Source organism: Staurois parvus, unplaced genomic scaffold, assembly GCF_062004578.1.
Source record: "Staurois parvus isolate SC_StPar_1 unplaced genomic scaffold, SC_StPar_1.0 ptg000276l, whole genome shotgun sequence".
NCBI classification, from domain to species: domain Eukaryota; kingdom Metazoa; phylum Chordata; class Amphibia; order Anura; family Ranidae; genus Staurois; species Staurois parvus.
In genome coordinates, this window is record NW_028318072.1 from 7,169,780 (window position 1) to 7,190,941 (window position 21,162).

Sequence of the window (21,162 nt, forward strand, 5' to 3'; positions counted from 1 at the left end):
TATAGCAGCTAATCAGTGAATTAAAGGATTCAGAATTAAATATTGTTTTGCTAATCTCTTACTAAGTGCTTACTAGGAATCTAGTTTTCAGGGAATTCATCTTGCACTGTAATGTTTTTTAATGAAGTTACAGTTAATAAACAGAGCTATTATTATTTTCAATAGCATTCTCTGTATTTTTCTCATCAGCATATTATGCTGCAGCAACTGATGTATTCCAGCTGAATACACTGATACATATGTTATTCTGGCCCCATTATCCCCCACTGACCAACCTATGCTGGATTGGAGTGTACGAGGCTAGGCTTAACCTGAAGGGGGATCTATCAGAGTGGATCAGCCAGCTGTCCCTGGAAGCGAGAAGAAAGATACTCCGTCATGTGTGAAAATGAAATAATATTGCTACAGATTGTCTAGAGAGGGAATGGAAGGAGAGAGGAGTGGGAGGGTAAAAATAAATGTTTCAAATATAAATTATCAGGGCAGACAGGCTGCAAAAGAAAGAGTCAGAGCTTGTCAACATGTGTTGGAGAAAGTCAAAGAGTGCCAAGTTGTAACCTCGTTAAGAAGCCTAGGCTGCCATTGGGGTTGATCTGTTTAATTTAATTAGGAGGCACTGATCGAGGAAACGTTTTGCATAGAAAGCAGAAAACAAATCATGTAATATGTAAAGTATGCTATTATTTGTCTACCATTAGCACCAGAGACATCAGTCCCCTGATCTCAGTGACAACAAAAGATTGATTAGAATGCAGTCTGTGTCAAGAAAACCAAAGATTTCATCACCACAAATGAAACATCTAAGAAAATTAAAGGGAATACACAATTATTTAGGAGAGCATGAAATGTCTCCTGCTTCAATTTACTTAATCTTAAAGGATCAGTTAACCAACAACTGTTGAATCATTGACCAGTTTTATTTATCTCTGAGAGCCTCTGGAGAGGTCTCTGCTGCTGGATTCTCAGAATTACCATTTTCTGTGGTCATGACAGCGCCTGGAATACGTATGCAGTACGAACACATTTGATTTGTTTTGAATAGTTATTTAAATAATTTTGTTTCATGTAATTTGTTTTTGGAATTAGTTTCATTTTGTTTATTCCTTTTTGAATTTGATTCAAATTCAATTCGACCGAATTCTGAAAATTTGAATCGGCATTCAAATTCAAATTGGCATTCAAATTTATTCTATTTGAAATTTGTATTTGAGATGACGGTTATATTCTTTCTATTGTGTTCTATTCTTTATTCTATTATTTTCTATTCTCATATGTTCTATTCTTTTCTATTCTATTCTAATCGATTCAAATTTATTCTATTCGAAATTCAAATTTCGGAAGACGGTTATATTCTTTCTATTCTATTGAATTCTATTCTTTTGGGGTTTTTTCTACTCAATTCTATTCTTTTCCATTCTATTCTAATCTATTCTATCCACATTTGATTTTATTTTATTTGAATTTTGGAAAACAGTTATATTTTATTTTATTCTATTATATTGTTATTTTCTATTCCATTCTATTATTTTCTATTCTATTCTCTTATATTCTATTCTTTTTTTATTCTATTCTTTTATATTTTATTCTAAACTATTAGAATTCAAATTTATTCTATTCAAAATTCGAATTTCAGAAGACAAGTATATTCTTTCTATTTTATTCTACTCTATTGTTTTTTTCTATTCTATTATTTTCTATTCTCTTATTTTTTATTCTATTCTTTTTATTTTATTCTAATATATTCAAATTCTAATATATTGTGTTTGAAATTTAAATTTCGGAAGGTGGTTATATTCTATTTTAGTCTATTCTATTCTATAGGTTTTTTTTCTATTCTATTTTTGTCTATTCTGTTCTAATCTATTGTGGGCAAATTCAAATTTATTCTATTCAAAATTCGGAAGATAGTTATTTTCTTTCTATTTTATTCTATTGTTTTTCTATTCTTTTCTATTATATTCTTGTACATTCTAATCCATGATATTCTTTTATATTCTTTCTATTTTTTCTACTCTAATCTTTTATTGTTTATTCTATTATTTTATGTTCTATTCTAATTTATTATATTCTTTTATGTTATATTCTATTCTTTTCATTTTTAAATTTGATTTTGAATTTGATTTGAATCAAATTTGATTAGAATTCGATTTGAATATTTGTCTGAATTTTACCCAAATTTCATTTAAATTCGCTACTTTTGTAATTCAGAAATGTGGATGTATAATGAAAACTTCTTCCGAATTTTGATTTGGAACTAAAATAATTGCACATGTCTAATGCCTGGTACGTTGTTCAGTAATATTTAGCTAAGGTGGTTGCAACAGAAGAGTGACTCCAAAGCTTGGGGAGTGGCAGTGGTGGGTGGATGAGGGATTGGAGCAGGATCTTCTGAATGGAAAATCCTTAAAAAATGAGATACCAGTGGATGACTGAACCCAACAGCATCTAAAATTGTATATACTGTATATATATATATATATATATATATATATATATATACATATATATATATGTGTGTGTGTGTGATTTTGCAGTTCTGGGTAGGGGGGGCAGCCTCGGCTGTCAATCACTGGGTCCTGGATGGTAATTTCCCGCTGGCACCCAGAGATCACTGTGTATCAGCTCCCCTGTCAGCTCCTGCACATTGCTTTGTATGGCTCTGCATAGCAGAGCCATGCAAAGCAGTGTGCTTACAGTGTACAGCACACACACACAGCACACAGTAAAACAGCACACAGTTAACCCTTTGATTGCCCCATATGTTAATCCTTCATGCCCAGTGTCATTAGTACAGTGTCAGTGCTTTTTATTAACGCTGATCACTGTACTGATGTCACTGGGGATGTCAGTGACACCAAGCAAGTTTCCCTCAGTGTTACAATGCCTGCTGCAGTCCCGATATAAGTTGCTGATCACCACCATTACTAGTAAAAATTCCAGTATATATACCGCCATTTGTACTTTCACATAAACCAATTTATTTACATGTATTGGATTTTTTCTTAGCAAAGACATATAGCAGAATACATTTTGGCCTAAATTTATGACAAAATTTGATGTTTAATAGCAAAAAGTTAAAAATATAGTTGTTTTTTTTTCTCAAAATTGTCGGCCTTTTATTGTTTATAGAGCAAAAAAAAATCAGAGGCAATCAAATACCACCTAAAGAAAGCTCCATTTGTGGGGAAAAAAGGACATAAATTTAATTTGGGCGTAGCGTTGCATGATCACGCAATTGTCAGTTAAAGTAACGCAGTGCCATATTGCAAAACATGGCCTGGTCAGGAAGGGGGGTAAATCCTCTGGAAGGCAAGTGGTTAAAGTAGATGTAAACTAAGGCAGGCCAAAGATGATGCAATTTTCTTTCCTGGAACTACGGGTCAGTGTTCATGGAGGAAACCCTCCCATAGAGCTACTGTGTTCTCCCAGAAGAGGGGTGTGGGGAGCCATCTCTGCTGGGAGAATACAATGATTATTGCTAGCGGCTACAAAATCACATGCTAAAAATCTGACATGCTGGTTGTATCCAAGTCAATCGATGAATCAACTTTGGCACAGTCAGTCTGCCCATAGATCAAAGAAATAGTGCAGCGCTTAAATCAATAGTCCTCAGTTATTCCCGATCAGTGGATGTTCCTCAATACGGAATGTAAGAAATGCCCACTCACCGGAACCACACTTGATACAGTGCAGTGTATAATAGTTATTCCCTGGTGTCACTGGAAGTATACATCTGGTTCAGCCCTTGGAAGAGTATCCCTCTTTAGATCAGACAGGTCCAGGGTCACAGCAAATAAGGCTCCGACACAGAGTTCCCCTTAAGGGATGTGTGGGTGTTACTTTTGCAGCAAATAGAAACCTCCCACTCTGGATGGAATCAGAGTAACACAGCTTCTGAAAAAAAGGGGGTTCTCCCCATGCGGGGTCAAAGCAAAAAGATGCCCATGGTGTGATAACGTTTGGATAAAGCAAATTTTATTTGAAAGGACAAAGGATGCATCCAGTAAATGGCAATAGGAACGGCTGAAGACAGTTCGGCTCTCCCTCTGATGATGTGCGTGGCACGTAACGCGTAAGGAGGAGCCTGCTCGCGCCGTTGACGTCACGCCGTCGGAGCATCGTGGAGCTCCGGCGGCCATTTCCTTCTAGGGACGGTTAGTGCTTTACTGTCTTCTGCCGTTCCTATTGCCATTTACTGGATGCATCCTTTGTCCTTTCAAATAAAATTTGCTTTATCCAAACGTTATCACACCATGGGCATCTTTTTGCTTTGACCCCGCATGGGGAGAACCCCCTTTTTTTCAGAAGCTGTGTTACTCTGATTACATCCAGAGTGGGAGGTTTCTATTTGCTGCAAAAGTAACACCCACACATCCCTTAAGGGGAACTCTGTGTCGGAGCCTTATTTGCTGTGACCCTGGACCTGTCTGATCTAAAGAGGGATACTCTTCCAAGGGCTGAACCAGATGTATACTTCCAGTGACACCAGGGAATAACTATTATACACTGCACTGTATCAAGTGTGGTTCCGGTGAGTGGGCATTTCTTACATTCCGTATTGAGGAACATCCACTGATCGGGAATAACTGAGGACTATTGATTTAAGCGCTGCACTATTTCTTTGATATTATTTATTGAGGTTTTACTGGTTGCCTTGAGTGTACAGCTGCTGAACTGATTAGTGCTCACTTTTTTACTTTGTCTGCCCATAGATCAATTGAATCTCGGCCGGTTCAGCAGGGACTTGCCAAGATTCAAACCATCTGTAGCTGGCTTTAAACCTCATATAAGCTTTAAAGTGGATGTAAACCTCAGTCATGAAATCTGAACAGCGCACAGATATCTGTAGTGTTTACTTTCTCTCTCCAAAGCTTTAAGTGTTCCTGGTTCCTCTGTTTATCAGCATGTGTCACTTCTGAGAAGTGTTCCCGACATATGAGATAAATGTGTGTTGTGGGGGGAGCTCAGCAGACAGCTTGTCTATTCACAGCATAGCTCCTGTGTGCTGTGTGGAGGGGGGGTGTATCCCTTTCCTTCAATCAGCTCTCACAGAGCTCCAACTGCAGCTCCCTGCTCCCACCTCTGTGATACTGAGAAATGCAGAAGGATTTTACCTAAAATCAGCATTTTTAACCACTTGCCTACTGGGCACTTATACCCCCTTCCTGCCCAGGCCAATTTTCAGCTTTCAGCGCTGTCACACTTTGAATGACAATTGTGTGGTCATGCAACACTGTACCCATATGAAATCTTTATAATTTTTTTCACACAAATATAGCATTCTTTTGGTGGTATTTAATCACCACTGAGTGTTTTATTTTTTGCGCTATAAAGAAAAAAAATAGCAAAATATTTGAAAAAAAATGTTTTTCTTTGTTTCTATTATAAAATCTTGCAAACAGGTAATTTTTCTCCTTCAACTGATGTGCGTTGATGAGACTGCACTGATAGGCACTGATAAGCACTGATAGGCAGCAGTAATGGGCATTGATTGGCAGCACTGATGGGCACTGATGAGGTGGCATGGATAGGCAGCACTGATGGGCACTGATAGGAGGCACTGATAAGCGGCATTGATGAGCTGGCACTGATGATGCTGCACTGATAGCCAGCACTGATGGGTGGCACTTCTGGGCGGCACTGGTGGGTTGCACTGCTGGGCACAGGTGGGTGGCACTGCTGGTTAGCACTGATGGACACAGTTGGGCAGCACTGTTGGGCACAGGTGGGTGACACTGCTGGGCACTGATCATCAGGACCTGGTGATCAGTGCCGATCACTTCTCTGACAAGTGCCGGTTATCGGCAGTACTTTCCTGCAGCCGATAACCGGCAACTGCATTTACCAGTGATCTACTGTGTCATTGGACACAGCTGATCATGTGGTAAAAGGCAGCTGTGATTGGCCGTTTACCTATCCCGTGATCAGCTGTGTTCGTAGGACACATCGATTACCAACGGTGCGCAGCTGGGGGCACGCAGGGAGCGTGTTCTGGAATGAAATACATGGACGTCATCCCAGAACCAGACAACTGCGCTGTAGCCGTCCTTCGGCTATAGCGCGGTAAGGAACTGGTTAAAGGGATGTTCAAAGACTGCAAATAAACAAGTAGGAGGATTTGTTTAATCTGAGGCCAGTCACTTTACTGGGTGTATGAAAGGGTTTACAAAAAAAAAAGTTATTTGTTAAAATTTTTAAACCTGCGGCTTTCTTTAACCTCCTCGGCGGTATGATTATTTCCGATTTTTTGTGCTCAAAGCGGTACCATTTTTTTGCATGAAAATATGCAGTTTTTTATTGTAGGCTGTAATTTTTAGGAATAACTCACTGAAATCTGTACGAACAAGAGTCTATTAAACATCCCGGGTAGGATAAAATTTGAAACACAAAATCATAAATTATAATTTAATAAATAATCATAAAAAATAATAATATAGTAATTATAAATTTAATTCAATAATGTAATCAAACCAAAAACACTGAAATTTGAAATACAGAGGCAAATTCGCACATCGCTGAGCAAAGTCGCAAAATCGTTTTCAGTGTCTGATGACAAATTTCCCCACGAATCATTATCACTCAATTCTGCAAGTGGTTCTGATTTACTATCACTGTTCTCTAGCTGGTCTAAACCCGCTTTTGACGTAAAGGGGCGCTTTTTGGATGCCGTGGACTTTTCTAAGTTTCCAGGCAGAAAGAACAGTAAAAATGCAGGCAGGGCACAGGACAAAGCACTAGGGACAAAATATATGTGAAATGCATTGAAACAGCAATGTTTTACTATGTAATAATCATTTTTAAAAAAATGAAATTTTTAAAAAATTTTAAATTTGCCGCCGTTTCCGGCGCCCGTACGTCCCGGCCTCACAGGGACCGGAACACGGAAGCCGGATGCCGGCATCGGCCCGAGGAGATGGCCGAGGATGCTGCAGGGGACACATTGTGGGAGCGAAGGACAAGGTAAGTGCTGCAGGGAATCCCTGAGCAACGCCGCATGGTAAGCCCGAGTGTAGCTCGGGGTTACCGCTCTTGGTACTCAAATTTTACCCCGAGCTACATTCAGGAAAACCGCTAAGGAGGTTAAAATCATATCTGGTTGTCCGGCCATGAAGGGCCTTAGCTATGGCACTTCCAGTTCCTGTCCCTGTCTCCCAGTTGTTTTCCTGTGTCATCTCCCTCATATAATTTCTCAGTGGAGACTACAAGCAGCCAAGCTAACACACATTCAACAGCTATGTTCTACTGTTGTCATCATTAGGAGCAAAAGGCATTCAGCCATGTTGAAGTATTTGTATCAGAACAGGAAGTAGCTGAAAACAGACTGCAGGAGATAGTAAGTGCTAATATGCAACAAAGTTTGAAAACATGTGAAAGTAAATATTTTAACAAAGTAAAAACATGTTAATTGCTTATGATACATGGTGCGCTTTAACAAAGCAAATTACATTCAGTTAAGGTTTCCATGTATTTTAATTCCCCCTCAGTAACTAGATTATTTCCACACAGTTTAAGTCCTCTGACTTTGTGATTTGCCTCATTACCGGATAAATGCCTGTCAAATCACATCAATCTTTCTTTTTTACCTAAAGACTATTGACTATCCCGTCTTTTAGCCCCCAATTCCTTGTTAACATATAGCCAAAAAAAATCATACCTCCTATACAGACACACTGCCTGGTCTGCCCAAGTGGAAATGTTACTGCTTTTTGCCAATTGAACCTGGTGTGACAGTATTGAAGACTGGGTGGGGAGAAGGGGGATTCATAAGCAGGGATGGACTGTCAGTCCACTTGTCAAGTCATGGGGCCCCCGGGCAATAGTGGATCATGGGGCCCCTGTGTCCTCTCCCACACTCAAACCACACCCAAAAAAAGCCTATGAAAGGTACTAGGGGCATCTCATGGGGCCCCCTACTGGGCCAGGGCCCTCGGGCAGTGCCCAAGTTCCCAAATGGTCAGTCCGCCCCTGTTCATAAGGATCACTGTGCAAGTCAGCAACAATTAAAATGTTATGTCTGTGATATAAAAAATATATACTGTAGATATGTGTGTTGCAATATAGTAACAATGCAATTAGCTGCTTGCGCGAAATGGTGCAAACTCAAAATTAAATATAAAGGTGCTGTACTTATAACAAAATCTAATATCTTTAATATGATATAAAACCTTAACCTCCCTAGTGGTATGATTATTTCAGATTTTTGGTGCTGAAAGCGGTACCATTATTTTGCATGGAAATATGTAGTTTTTTTATTGTAGGCTGTAATATTTAGGAATAACTCACTGAAATCTGTCCGAACAAGAGTCTATTAAACATCCCGAGTATGAAATTTGAAATATAGCGCCAAGTTCGCACATCGCTGAGCAAAGTCGCAAAATTGTTTTCAGTGTCTGATGACGAATTTCTCCACGAATCATTTTCACTCAAGTCTGCAAGTGGTTCTGATTTACTATCGCTGTTCTCTAGGTGGTCTAAACCGCTTTTGACCTAAAGGGACGCTTTTTGGACACCATGGACTTTTCTAAGTTTCCAGGCAGAAAGAACAATCAAAATGCAGACAGGGGACAGGACAAAGCACTAGGGACAAAATGTATGTGAAATGGGTTGAAACAGCAATGTTTTACTATGTAAAATCGTTTTGAAATAAATGACTCTTTTTTTAAATTTTCAAATTTCCTCCAGCGCCGGCGCCCGTACGTCCCGACGTCATAGGGACCGGAACACAGGAGCCGGATGTCGGCATCAGCCGGAGGAGACGGCCGGGGACGCTGCAGGGGACACATCGCGGGAGTGAAGGACAAGGTAAGTGCTGCAGGGACTCCCTATGCAGCGCTGCATGGTAAGCCCGAGTGTAGCTCGGGGTTACCGCTTTTGGTACAAACAATGTAATAATGTGATCAAAATTCACAAATACAGAAAATACCAATATTTTCAAATAAAAGTTTCAATGTTGCAAAACAAACATCAATGATCACTGACCTCAACAATTGAATGCATACAGATGTGCTCAAAGTTCATGATAAAGATGTGTTCAAAGTCAATAGAAACACAATTAAATCCTGAACCAGTGTTGAAAATGCAAAAACATGCTGTGAATATGTGTAGTTAAAGTGTTACTAAACTCATAACTGTAAAATCAGTCTGCATATGCAGTAAAGGATACTTGTTATACTCACTGTGGAACCTAAGGGGATAATCCTCTGCATTGTGTAAAAAGGCTGTTTGATCCTGTCTTCTCTGATCCTACCCTTATTCTTCTGCCCCAATCCATCTGCTGATAGAACAGGACTTTGGGGAAAGCTACACATGCTCAGTTTGGTATGTATTGCTGGAGAGTTTTTTTTTTTCCTTGGGAGACAAGATTATATCTTTTCTAGAGATGAGCGAATCGAACCTGGCGAAGTGGAATTCGTTTCGAATTTTAGGAAAAATTCGATTCGCATCGAATCCGAATATTAGCAAACTTCGGATGCGCGAATCGAATTTTTCCCGATCGGCCGATTTTCATCCCTTTTACAGCCGGCAAAAAGTGTCCCTGCAGAGAGCTCCGCTATTTCTGACAGTTCTCTGACAGTTCCTTCACATTTACAGCGGTTGAAACATTGTATCTATTTGTTTCCATTTAGGATACAGATGTTTTTATTCGGAAACAAATAGATACAATGTTTCAACCGCTGTAAATGTGAAGGAACTGTCAGAGAACTGTCAGAAATAGCGGAGCTCTCTGCAGATACACTTTTTGCTGGAATGGAATTCTTCTTCATCCTCATCCTACTTCTTCTTCTTCATCCTCATCCTACTTCTTCTTCTTCTTCTTCTTCTTCATCCTCATCCTTCTTTTTCTTCTTCTTCTTCATCCTCATCCTACTTCTTCTTCTTCATCATCCTCATCCTACTTCTTCTTCTTCTTCTTCTTCTTCTTCTTCTTCATCCTCATTCTTCTTCTTCTTCTTCTTCTTCTTCATCCTCATCCTACTTCTTCTTCTTCTTCTTCTTCTTCTTCATCCTCATCCTTCTTTTTCTTCTTCTTCTTCATCCTCATCCTACTTCTTCTTCTTCTTCTTCTTCATCCTCATCCTACTTCTTCTTCTTCTTCTTCTTCATCCTCATCCTACTTCTTCTTCTTCTTCTACTTCTTCTTCTTCTTCTTCCTCATCCTACTTCTTCTTCTTCTTCTTCTTCTTCTTCTCATTCTTCTTCTTCTTCTAATTCTTCTTCTTCTTTTCATTCTTCTTCTTTTCATTCTTCTTCTTCTTCTTTTCATTCTTCTTCTTCTTCTTTTCATTCTACTTTTCATTCTTCTTCTTCTTCTTTTCATTCTTCTTCATCTTTTCATTCTTCTTCTTCTTCTTTTCATTCTTCTTTTCATTCTTCTTCTTCTTCTTTTCATTCTTCTTCTTTTCATTCTTCTTCTTTTCATTCTTTTTTTCATTCTTCTTCTTTTCATTCTTCTTTTCATTCTTCTTCTTCTTCTTTTCATTCTTCTTCTTTTCATTCTTCTTCTTTTCATTCTTCTTTTCATTCTTCTTCTTCTTCTTTTCATTCTTCTTCTTCTTCTTCTTTTCATTCTTCTTTTCATTCTTCTTCTTTTCATTCTTCTTCTTTTCATTCTTCTTTTCATTCTTCTTCTTCTTCTTTTCATTCTTCTTCTTCTTCTTTTCATTCTTCTTCTTCTTCTCATTCTTCTTTTCATTCTTCTTCTTCTTCTTCTTTTCATTCTGCTTCTTCTTCTTTTCATTCTTCTTTTCATTCTTCTTCTTCTTCTTTTCATTTTTCTTTTCATTCTTCTTCTTCTTCTTTTCATTCTTCTTCTTCTTTTCATTCTACTTCTTCTTCTTTTCATTCTTCTTTTCATTCTTCTTCTTTTCATTCTTCTTCTTCTTCTTTTCATTCTTCTTCTTCTTTTCATTCTTCTTCTTCTTCTTTTCATTCTTCTTTTCATTCTTCTTCTTTTCATTCTACTTCTTCTTCTTTTCATTCTTCTTCTTCTTCTTTTCATTCTTCTTTTCATTCTTCTTCTTCTTTTCATTCTTCTTTTCATTCTTCTTCTTCTTCTTTTCATTCTTCTTTTCATTCTTCTTCTTCTTTTCATTCTTCTTTTCATTCTTCTTCTTCTTCTTTTCATTCTTCTTTTCATTCTTCTTCTTTTCATTCTTCTTCTTCTTCTTCTTCAACTTCTTCGTCGTGCCCCGTGACTGCCCAAATGAGTGAAGTGTGCGGTGATTCTAAGATCGACGGCACTCATCTGCATGTCATACTGACTGACAGTATTATTTCTCTTCCCCAGCAGACTCCAAGGGCATTTAAATTAAAGGTACAGTGTTCTGCACTAATATAAAGGCTCTCTGAAGCCTAGAAACCCTTTTAATAAGTTAAATTCGCAGCGAATAAATTCACATCGAATCGAATTTCTGCCGCAAATTCGGCGAATCAGCCGAATCGAATTTTTGAATAATTCGCTCATCTCTAATCTTTTCCACAAAACCCACTTCAGGGACCAGAAAAGATGGGTGCATTTACAACTCAGAGGTTCTCAATTTCCATCAGAACTACTGTATGCAGGAATGTTAAGAGTCATTTATGACAGTCAGTAACTATGTCAGATTGGACTTACTCTTAACTGAATTGGGCTCTACTTGAAACTAAAAGCAAGACTAACTTGGTTAAATACACTGCTCAAAAAAATTAAAGGACACTTTTTAATCAGCGCATAGCATCAAGTCATTTAAACTCCTGGGATATTGTTCTGGTCAGTTAAGTAGCAGAGGGCATTGTTAATCAGTTTCAGCTGCTTTGGTGTTAATGAAATTAACAACAGGTGCACTAGATGGGCAACAATGAGATGATCCTCAAAACAGGAATGGTTTTACAGGTGGAGGCCACTGACATTTTTTTGCCTACTAATCTTTTCTCCCAGCACAGTCTCAAGAGCAATGGAGGATATTCCAGGAGACAGGCAGTTACTCAAGGAGAGCTGGACAGGGTTGTAGAAGGTCCTTAACCCATCAGCAGGACCAGTGTCTGCTCCTTTGTGCAAGGAGGAAGAGGATGAGCACTGCCAGAGCCCTACAAAATGACCTCCAGCAGGCCACTGGTGTGAATGTCTCTGACCAAACAATCAGAAACAGACTTCATGAGGGTGACCTGAGGACCAAACATCCTCTAGTAGGCCCTATAATTTTCACAGATGAGAGCAGATTCACCCTGAGCACGTGACAGGTGTGAAATGTCTGGAGAAGCCATGAAGAATGTTATGCTGCCTGTAACATCATTCAACATGACTGTTTTGGTGGTGGGTCAGTGATGGTCTGGAGAGGCATATCCATGAAGGGATGCGCAAACCTCTACAGGCTATACAATGGCACCCCGACTGCCATTAGGTATCGAGATGAAATCCTTGGACCCATTGTCAGACCCTACGCTAGTGCAGTGGGTCCTGGGTTCCTCCTGGTGCACAACAATGCTCGGCCTCATGTGGCGAGAGTATACAGGCAGTTCCTGGAGGATGAAGGAATTGATACCATTGAAGGGCCCCCACATTCTCCGATGGCTCCTGGCTGCACCTCAGACTGTCCAGGAGCTCAATGATGCCCTGGTCCAGATTCTGGGAGGAAATACCCCAGGACACCATCTGTGATCTCATTAGCAGCATGCCCCAATGTTGTCAGGCATGCATACAAGCACGTGGGGGCCATACAAACTACTGAGTACCCTTTTGAGTTGCTGCAATGAAATTTCAGCAAAATAGACTAGCCTGCTGCATAATGTTTTCACTTTGATTTTCGGGATCTCTTTGAATTCAGTCCTCTGTAGGTTGATAACTTTCATTTCCATCAAACAATGGGGCATCCTTACATTCCTAACACATTGCCGAGTCCATATCAGCATAGATATCCAGCACAATATTTTTCCCCATTGAGATATGATGTGTTTTCAAAGTGATCCTTTAATTTTTTTGAGCAGTGTATATTTGTTCACTTTTAATCCTGTTTTGCTGTAGCTATTGTCTGTTTTGTGAAATCATAAAGCTGAATCTCAGTTCTCTAATCAGAAATTAAATAATCATTTGTTGCATTCCTGTATGGGCTTGGAAGTGAAGAGTACTCCAACCATATCAGATCACATATGACACTTAGTTGGCATTAACTCCTTCAGGTCAGAGGCCAAAATGCACTTACAGCATCACAGTAGGACTTATTCTTCTTCATTCTGCCAGCCGGTGATATGGTCTGTTCCTACTTATCCTACATTTGACTCCAAAGCATTGTAACAAAGTACTGCTGAGAGTACTTAACTCAACCAGCTTGTCTCACAACTTCACTATGCTACTTTTTATTATATTCCACCTTTGGGCATACAAGGGAAGCCATCATACTTTACTTTGTAAGGTCTTGCACAACGTAACTCCAGACTCAGCCCCTAGGCAGGTCCTGTACTACAGTGGGTTCTAGTATCTCTCACTAGGGTTACCAAACTCGCACAAACTCTCACTACCAGGACCCCATCACCTGCCACCCTTACTACATCCATTGTCAGCTGGTTTCTTCTCCTTCTGCTATTCTTTCACATACCTGTGTACATAATAGGTTACACTTGCTGCTGTACAACTCACTCTTCTTTTTAAAGGATAAGTTCACCTTTAGTAACATGTTACATGTTACACCCATATTCAGGGTGTTACGTGTAACATGTTATGAAAGGACCAACCCCTGCCCCCCCCATCCCGATCCCTTATTGTGACAACTAGCAGGGATATTCTCCCCTCGCTAGCTGTCACAATTTTTAAAAAACATGGCTGTGCGGGGATCCACCCGCCGGACCATGTCACTCATTCACAGTGTTTTGTGAATGGGAAAATTACAAGTTCTGACAACCTTTGCGGCCATTGGCTTGTAGTTCTCAATGAACTCATGGCGCTGTTGAGTGCTGTGGTACTTCATTGATTCTTCCTGTCAGTGTGTATCTGCTTGCAAGCACCCAGATACACTGACAGATCTGCAGGAGTCCTGCATGGCACCAGCAATCTGCTGCTCACTGGTGCAATGCTTTCTGGGCTCCCAAAACAAAAAATAGCAAATGCACATTTTATTAACTGAAAAAAATGTGCATTTATTATTTTTTGTTAAAACGTAAAATTATCCTTTAACCCGAAAAGTCCATACGGGTTCACTGTCAGTTCCCAGTTCTTTTCAAAACACCATGACCACACATGATTAAATCACTGATCTCCTATTCCTCAGTAAATGACTCAGACAACTCTTCCTTGTAATGAAGACTCTATTTATTAACCACTTGCCGCCCAGCCACTGTAGAAATACGGCGGCAGGGCAGCACTGGCAGGCAAAACCACATTTTAAAACGTGTGTTTTGTAAACAAATAGGGAGCGCGTGCGAGGCGCGCCGCCACCCTATCTGTCCCGCCGATCACCGCCGCGGATGTCACAGCTGGTCCTTAGTGGCTGTTTCCCGGCCATTGGCGGTAAACAGTGACAGACAGCACAGCTGCAGTAGCTGTGCTGTCTGTCACTTCCTTGTCAGCTCGAGGACAAGCTGATCGAGACAGAAGAGTTTATTTCTCTCGATTAGCCTTGTCCCGCCCAGTACACACCCCAGCCCCCTAGTAAAACACTCCCCTCACTCAGATAACCCTTCCCTGCAAAATAAAGTTAACCCCTTCCTCCCCATTGCCATTAGTACAGTGTCAGTGGTTTTCTTTTTGCACTGATCACTGTATTAGTGTTTTTGGGGATGTCAGTGACCCCAAGTCAGTACCCCCCAATGTCAGAATGTCCGCCGCAGTCCCGCAGTTCCGCCATAAGTCGCTGTTCGCTGCCATAAGTCACTGATCACCACCATAAGTTGCTGATCGCCGCCATTATTAGTATAAAAAAAACCCTAAAAATCCCAGTATCTTTCCCGCCATTTGTAAACGCTATAACTTTCACGTAAACCAATTAATTTACAGGTTTTTTTTTTTTTTAGCAAAGACATGTCGCAGAATGCATTTTGGCAGAAATTTACGACTAAATTTGATTTTTGCATTTTTTTTTTACTGGACATGTTTTATAGCAAAAAGCCCAAAATATTGTTTTTTTTCCTCAAAATTGTCAAAATTGTCAAAAAATAAAAACCGCACAGGCAATCAAATACCACCAAAAGAAAGCTCAATTTGTGGGGAAAAAAAGGATGTAAATTTCATTTATGTACCGTATTGCATGACTGCGCAATTGTCCATTAAACTAGCGCAGCGCTGTATAGCAGAAAAATGGCGTAAGTTGCAGTATTTATACCATAGTTTGTAGACGCTATAACTTCCACACAAAGCAATCAATATACACTCATTGGGATTTTTTTTACCAAAAACATGTAGCAGAATACATTTTGGCCTAAATTTATAACCAACTTTGAGTTTACTATATATTTTTTAAAGCTGAAAGTAAAAAATATAGTTTTTCTTCAAAATGTTTGGCCTTTTTTTGTTTATAGCGTGAAAAATAAAAAGCGCACAGATGATAAAATACCACCGAAAGAAAGCTCTATTTGTGTGAAAAAAAGGACGTAAATTACGTTTGGGTGCAGCATCGCATGACCACGCAATTATCAGTTGAATTAGTGCAGTGCCGAGTAGCAAAAAGAGGCCTGGTCATTAAGGGGGGTAAATCCTCTGGAGCTCAAAAGGTTAAACAGTTATGTAATTTATGGCAGGACACTGCAGAACATTATTCTCACATACTGTACATGGCTGTACTTTCAATTGGCTATGCATACATTTAGTTGTGCATAGATTGGCTGCACTGTCCCTATTGGTGCAGCCCATTTACTTGATGCAACAAAGTCTATAAATGTGAATGTCCTAAGTAACTGGTCCCATTGGAATGGAATGCGATCAGAAAAGCAGTTTGCATGGTACACTGGTCCTCTCTATGCAGCTCCCACAGTGGACTCTCTCGCCATGAGGTTGTTTCCCCTGTATATGTGCCCTAATAATGGGAAATGTCACACATGCAGGCAGTGATATACACAAAATACATTAACCTACTGCATGCATCAGTCAAAATTTAAAGCAACAGAACACATCAGCATAGTATAAAGTGGGTACCTGTCTACATGCTGCCACTTAGATTGTTGTCCCACAAGCTGAAAAGCCTCTTGGCAGTGGCAGTTCTGAGACTTCCACCATTACACATGGCTTACCATTTTTGAATTTTTTAACAGTTTAAATGTATTTTTTTTTACAATAAATGATTGTCTGCCTTACTGTTCCCTCCAGTATATATACTGTGTTTTTTTTTCCTTCCTGAACTCTTTCAACAAAAGGTTCTGCCCTGTGTTCAAGCAAGCACATTAGAAGAAAGACTTATTACTAACTTAGATGATGTTCTGTAATCTTAGAAGATTGCTTATTAATTTTGTGCATATATGATTGTTATAGATAATGTCAGCCAGTGCTGACACGGCAGCTAATTAATGACAAAAACTATCACAATACATTACATGTACGGTCGCAGCCAGTAATTAAACATCAGGGAGCCTTTAATGCTTGATGTTTTTAATCAACCCTTAGTAACAAATGACCTTCTTGCTAGCCAGTAAGGTAGATATTTGTAATCATGGGCATTTGAAAACATCTTAATCTTTCATTGAACTTATACTTGTGTACAGTAAATTATTTATTACTAGAGAAAATCTACTCTTCCAGTAATGTGCCAAATGCAGCTTTGCGATGCATTTAGCAGTATTAGATATATGTGGTTCGTAAGTCGGCGGAGTGAACTGATCAAGGGGTCGAATCCAATAAGCTCTTGGTGTCTTCATTCTAGGCCATCACCCTGGTAATCAATGAGGATTCACTATTTATTAGATGGATGGTTAACACGTGTCATAATTATTTTAGCAATTGAATTATGTCAATGCCCTCTGTATTTTTCCTAGTAAGGAACTGTAGTAATTTATAGGTAGTGTAATTATGTTACATGACACATGTTAATCTAATAAACCAAGATTCCTCATTAGTTTCACCACTCTGGTACTTTAGGTAAACAAAGATGCCGGAGAGCTGTGATCAGGCTCCAGCAGCCCATCGGGCAGGCTTTTAGAGTGTGTGAGAGAGCTGGTAATTGGCCCATCAGTTTGGGCACTTTTTTGGGATATATGGGAATCAGCAAATCTGCTCAATCTGGGTCAAATCCAGTGGGGGTTTGTCTGATTTGTAAAAACAATGTGACATTTTCTTTCACTTCTATTCCTTCTCTAGAATAGCCAGACTTGTTTCTTAGCTGTCATTGAGCAAGTGCTTGACAGGTGCTGAAGCAATACTCTGTGGGACTTAATGTTACTTTTGAACATTTCCAGTAAAAAAAAGTGGCTATATGGCTTGTGACACAGTTTAGGAGAAAAGCCAGAGGGATATTTTCACATTTCCAAAATATTACACTGAAATGATTTTGGGAATAGTAGAAGCATTATCGTATGCAGCTCAGTTTCGCAAATAACAATACATAGAAATATAAACATGCTGGAAGAAACATAAAAAACTATTTTAATATATATGCTTTTCAGTGTGCTCGTGAGTAATCCTAACTGTTGGATTTTCTAAAGTTTCCCTAAAAACAGTTTAAAAACTAAAAATAACACATTGTATACAATACTGGTAATATTTTCTGAATTTTCTATTCGAATGTGCGACTCTCTGACCTCTAAATATTCATCCTGGGGTTATATTGGCTCACGGTGCAGTGTGAATGCTATATCTCATATCATGTATCATTACTCACAGCCTTACATGGCTTATGTTCTTTCACATAAGGCTTATTGCCTTTTTGCTTGGCAGACTACAGATTCATTGTACACTATAACCATGATGCTATTACTCCAAACTACGTCAACAAAGCTACATGCATCTCAAGCTGTTTACACACGAATTATACACATGTTGTGCCTCCACCCATACCCATGATAAAGATTATTAAAGGTATCTAGGCTTCCAATCTTTCTTTCAAACAATAAGTTTATGAAATGTGTTTGAAATGCAGATTTGTATTACGGCTTTACCAACATCAATGCAAAGTAACGAGGTTGGTAAAGTGGACCTATTCTTAAATATTGGAATTATTGCCCCTTTTTTTTTTGCAAGGTAGGATCTGTAGAAGTATGAGCTGTGTCTCCTGGCCATGACTGTTAGGTCTCATAGACATGGATATATTTTAAGGAATCTTTGCATAACCAGCCTGAGAATGTAGGTGTATTCTCCAACCACAGTCAGTTTCAATATCATCAACAATAGTTTCCACTCACAGAAAGCACTTTAAAATAACGTTCCTTTTTTTGTCCATAGCTTCAGATGAAATATTTTGTTGCAATGCTTTACTTTTCAGGTGATATATGTTGGAGGATGCTCCTTCCTCAAAGTCTTGCTATCAGTAGCAGAAAGTAGAACCATGCGAAGTAATTGGAGAGAATGGATAAGCTCAGTCTGGTGCACCTCAGTGCTGCTCTTCAGATAGCTTTTTTGTAAAAGTAGAAGAGGCTGGGACTGGGACATGCTGCACTGTGATTTGGGGGCTAGAGGACACCAACACAACACAATGGATGAAGCTGCAACTCCAGCACCTTGGGTAGATGAGATGGCAGGATTCAGCAGGAGAAAATGGAAAACAAATGTAACACCTGTTGTTGGTCAAAACGTCAACCTCATGCAAGAAATGTGCCATAATTGACTTTTTCAAAGCGTATCCTGTCATCCCCATTGCAGGCTATCTCTGGCAAGACTTTGCATATTGTGGATAAATTATTAGGTCCCCTGATGTGTACCCAAATAACCAGGTTTTGCTTGAACATATTGCCAAAGTGCTGTCTTCCTGTGACACAGAATAAATAATACAGAACAAAAATGTATGTATACCACACCCAAGTGAAGTCCAGTGCCTCAAAATTGTAGCACAAGATGCAACAGACAAAGGACCAGTGCCAAAGATGTCCACTTGAGAGTCATTCTTGCCTACCCCATGCTTTTGCTTCTCCCTCCATTTTATATGTATAATATAATGAAAGGGAATGGGAGAATAGTGTTTTTTTATCTTTTTTTTTGGACACAGACTGTGAGTTTGATTTGCTAAAGGCAAATAGGCTGTTCACTTTGTAAGGAATACAAATGTTTAAAACTAGAAAGAAGCCCAGAATCCTTCCTCATAATAATTTACAGCCAGTTAAGTTATATATGTTTCACTCCTGGTTACATAAAGCGGAATTCCTAAATTGCTCCCATTACCATAGATGCATTCTTGAAAATCAAATATATTGCAATTAATCGTATATTGATACTGAAAATTTCTTGAGATAGCAACCAAAAATTGAATGCGCTGTTACCCATTTCCTCTCTTTATAAATTGAAGATGTTCTGCATCCTGAAACTGTGTTTATGCTACAAGCTATTTTACACCAAGGTAACTGTCTTCAAATAAATAACCCCACCTAACTAATCTTAGCCTTCTGGGTCAAACTAATTAATGGGACATTTCTTTTTTAAAAGGTCCTTTATACAAGCCATGGATTCCATAACAAATAAAATAGCATTTTGTATGCACAAAGAAATGCATTATTTTTTTTTAAACATGTTGTTGAAAAGTAATGAGCATTACAACCGTTAAATGAGGTAAACATTCCATCATATAAATATATGAATTCATACAGATTATCACATTTAACTGTCTATATCATGGTAAAAAATTATCCCGGCTTCAATACAATATTTAACATAACATATGTTAAGGCAATCATTTAACATTTTCAGGCCTAAAAAAGGTCCCAAGAATGAGATTTAATTAAATCGATTTGACCCAGCAATATATAGAAGAAATAAGGAAGAGGAAACAAGAAACCAGAAACAGGTCCCCAAATCTAAGGCATAGTAGAAGATTCAAGCTTAAGTGTCCACTTGTACTCTCTTATTCAGTAAAGGGACATATTCTTTCATATACTGAAAAAGGAACCATGGAGTCCACGTATCATGAATCTTTTCAGATAAATTATGAGCATTCACCAAGGTTTCCTCCATATCATATAAATTGTCAACTGCTTGTACCCAGTCTTTGATCGTGGGGGGATGTATGGATTTCCAACGTCTGGGGATTAAAGATTTAACTGCTGTCAGTAAGTGTCTAGTTATGGATTTTTTGTATTTCTGAAGTGAGATATTAGAGATATGCAATAAACAGCATGTAGGTGTAAGTTGTATTTTAGTATCAGCTATTTGCAATATTAATTTACATATCTGTTGCCAAAAGGGTCTTATCAAGGTACATCCCCACCAGATGTAGAACAAAGTTCCTGTCCCATGTCCACATTGCCAGCAGAGATTAGAGGACCGCAGGAACCATTTATTAGGCATGGCTGGACTGAAATACCAGTGTGAGATACGTTTGCACAATGTCTCTTGAATGTGAGTACTAATTGAACATTTATGAGCCCAAATACAGGCTTGCTCCCATTGTTCATCATCAAACTTTGTATACAAGGTTGATTCCTACAGCACTCTAAAATGGTCAGAGTCCTGATTGTTAACATGATGCAAACAGGAATACATCAAGAAGACAATTTTGTCTACTTTATCTCCCTGTAAACATAAGGATTCCAAGGAAGATAAAGGTCTCAGAAGTTTTTGTTTTTGGGTAAAAGAAGAAATATAGCTATGTATTTGGTGGTAAGTCCAAAAAAGGAAGATGATGGCAATCCAGTTTGTCAAGCAGCATAGGGTATGGTTTTATTTTGCCATCAAGTGTGCAATGAGTAACCAGTAGAGAAGTCAGAGTCGTATTTAGAGGTGACACTAATTGTGCAAGTCTGGGAATTGTGGGAATTCTGGGTTTCCCCTAAGAGGTGTTAAAGGACCTGGGGAAGAAGAGATAGGGCTTGTTTGATGATCTTATGAAAGATGCTTAGTGTAGAGCCGATCAGTGGGTGATTCTTAACCTCCTCGGCTGTATCATTCTTTCCGATTTTTTGTGCTGAAAGCGGTACCATTTTTTTGCATGGAAATATGTAGTTTTTTATTGTAGGCTGTAATTTTTAGGAATAACTCACTGAAATCTGTACGAACAAGAGTCTAGTAAACATTCCGGATATGATAAACCTTGAAACACGAAATCATAAATTATAATTTAATAA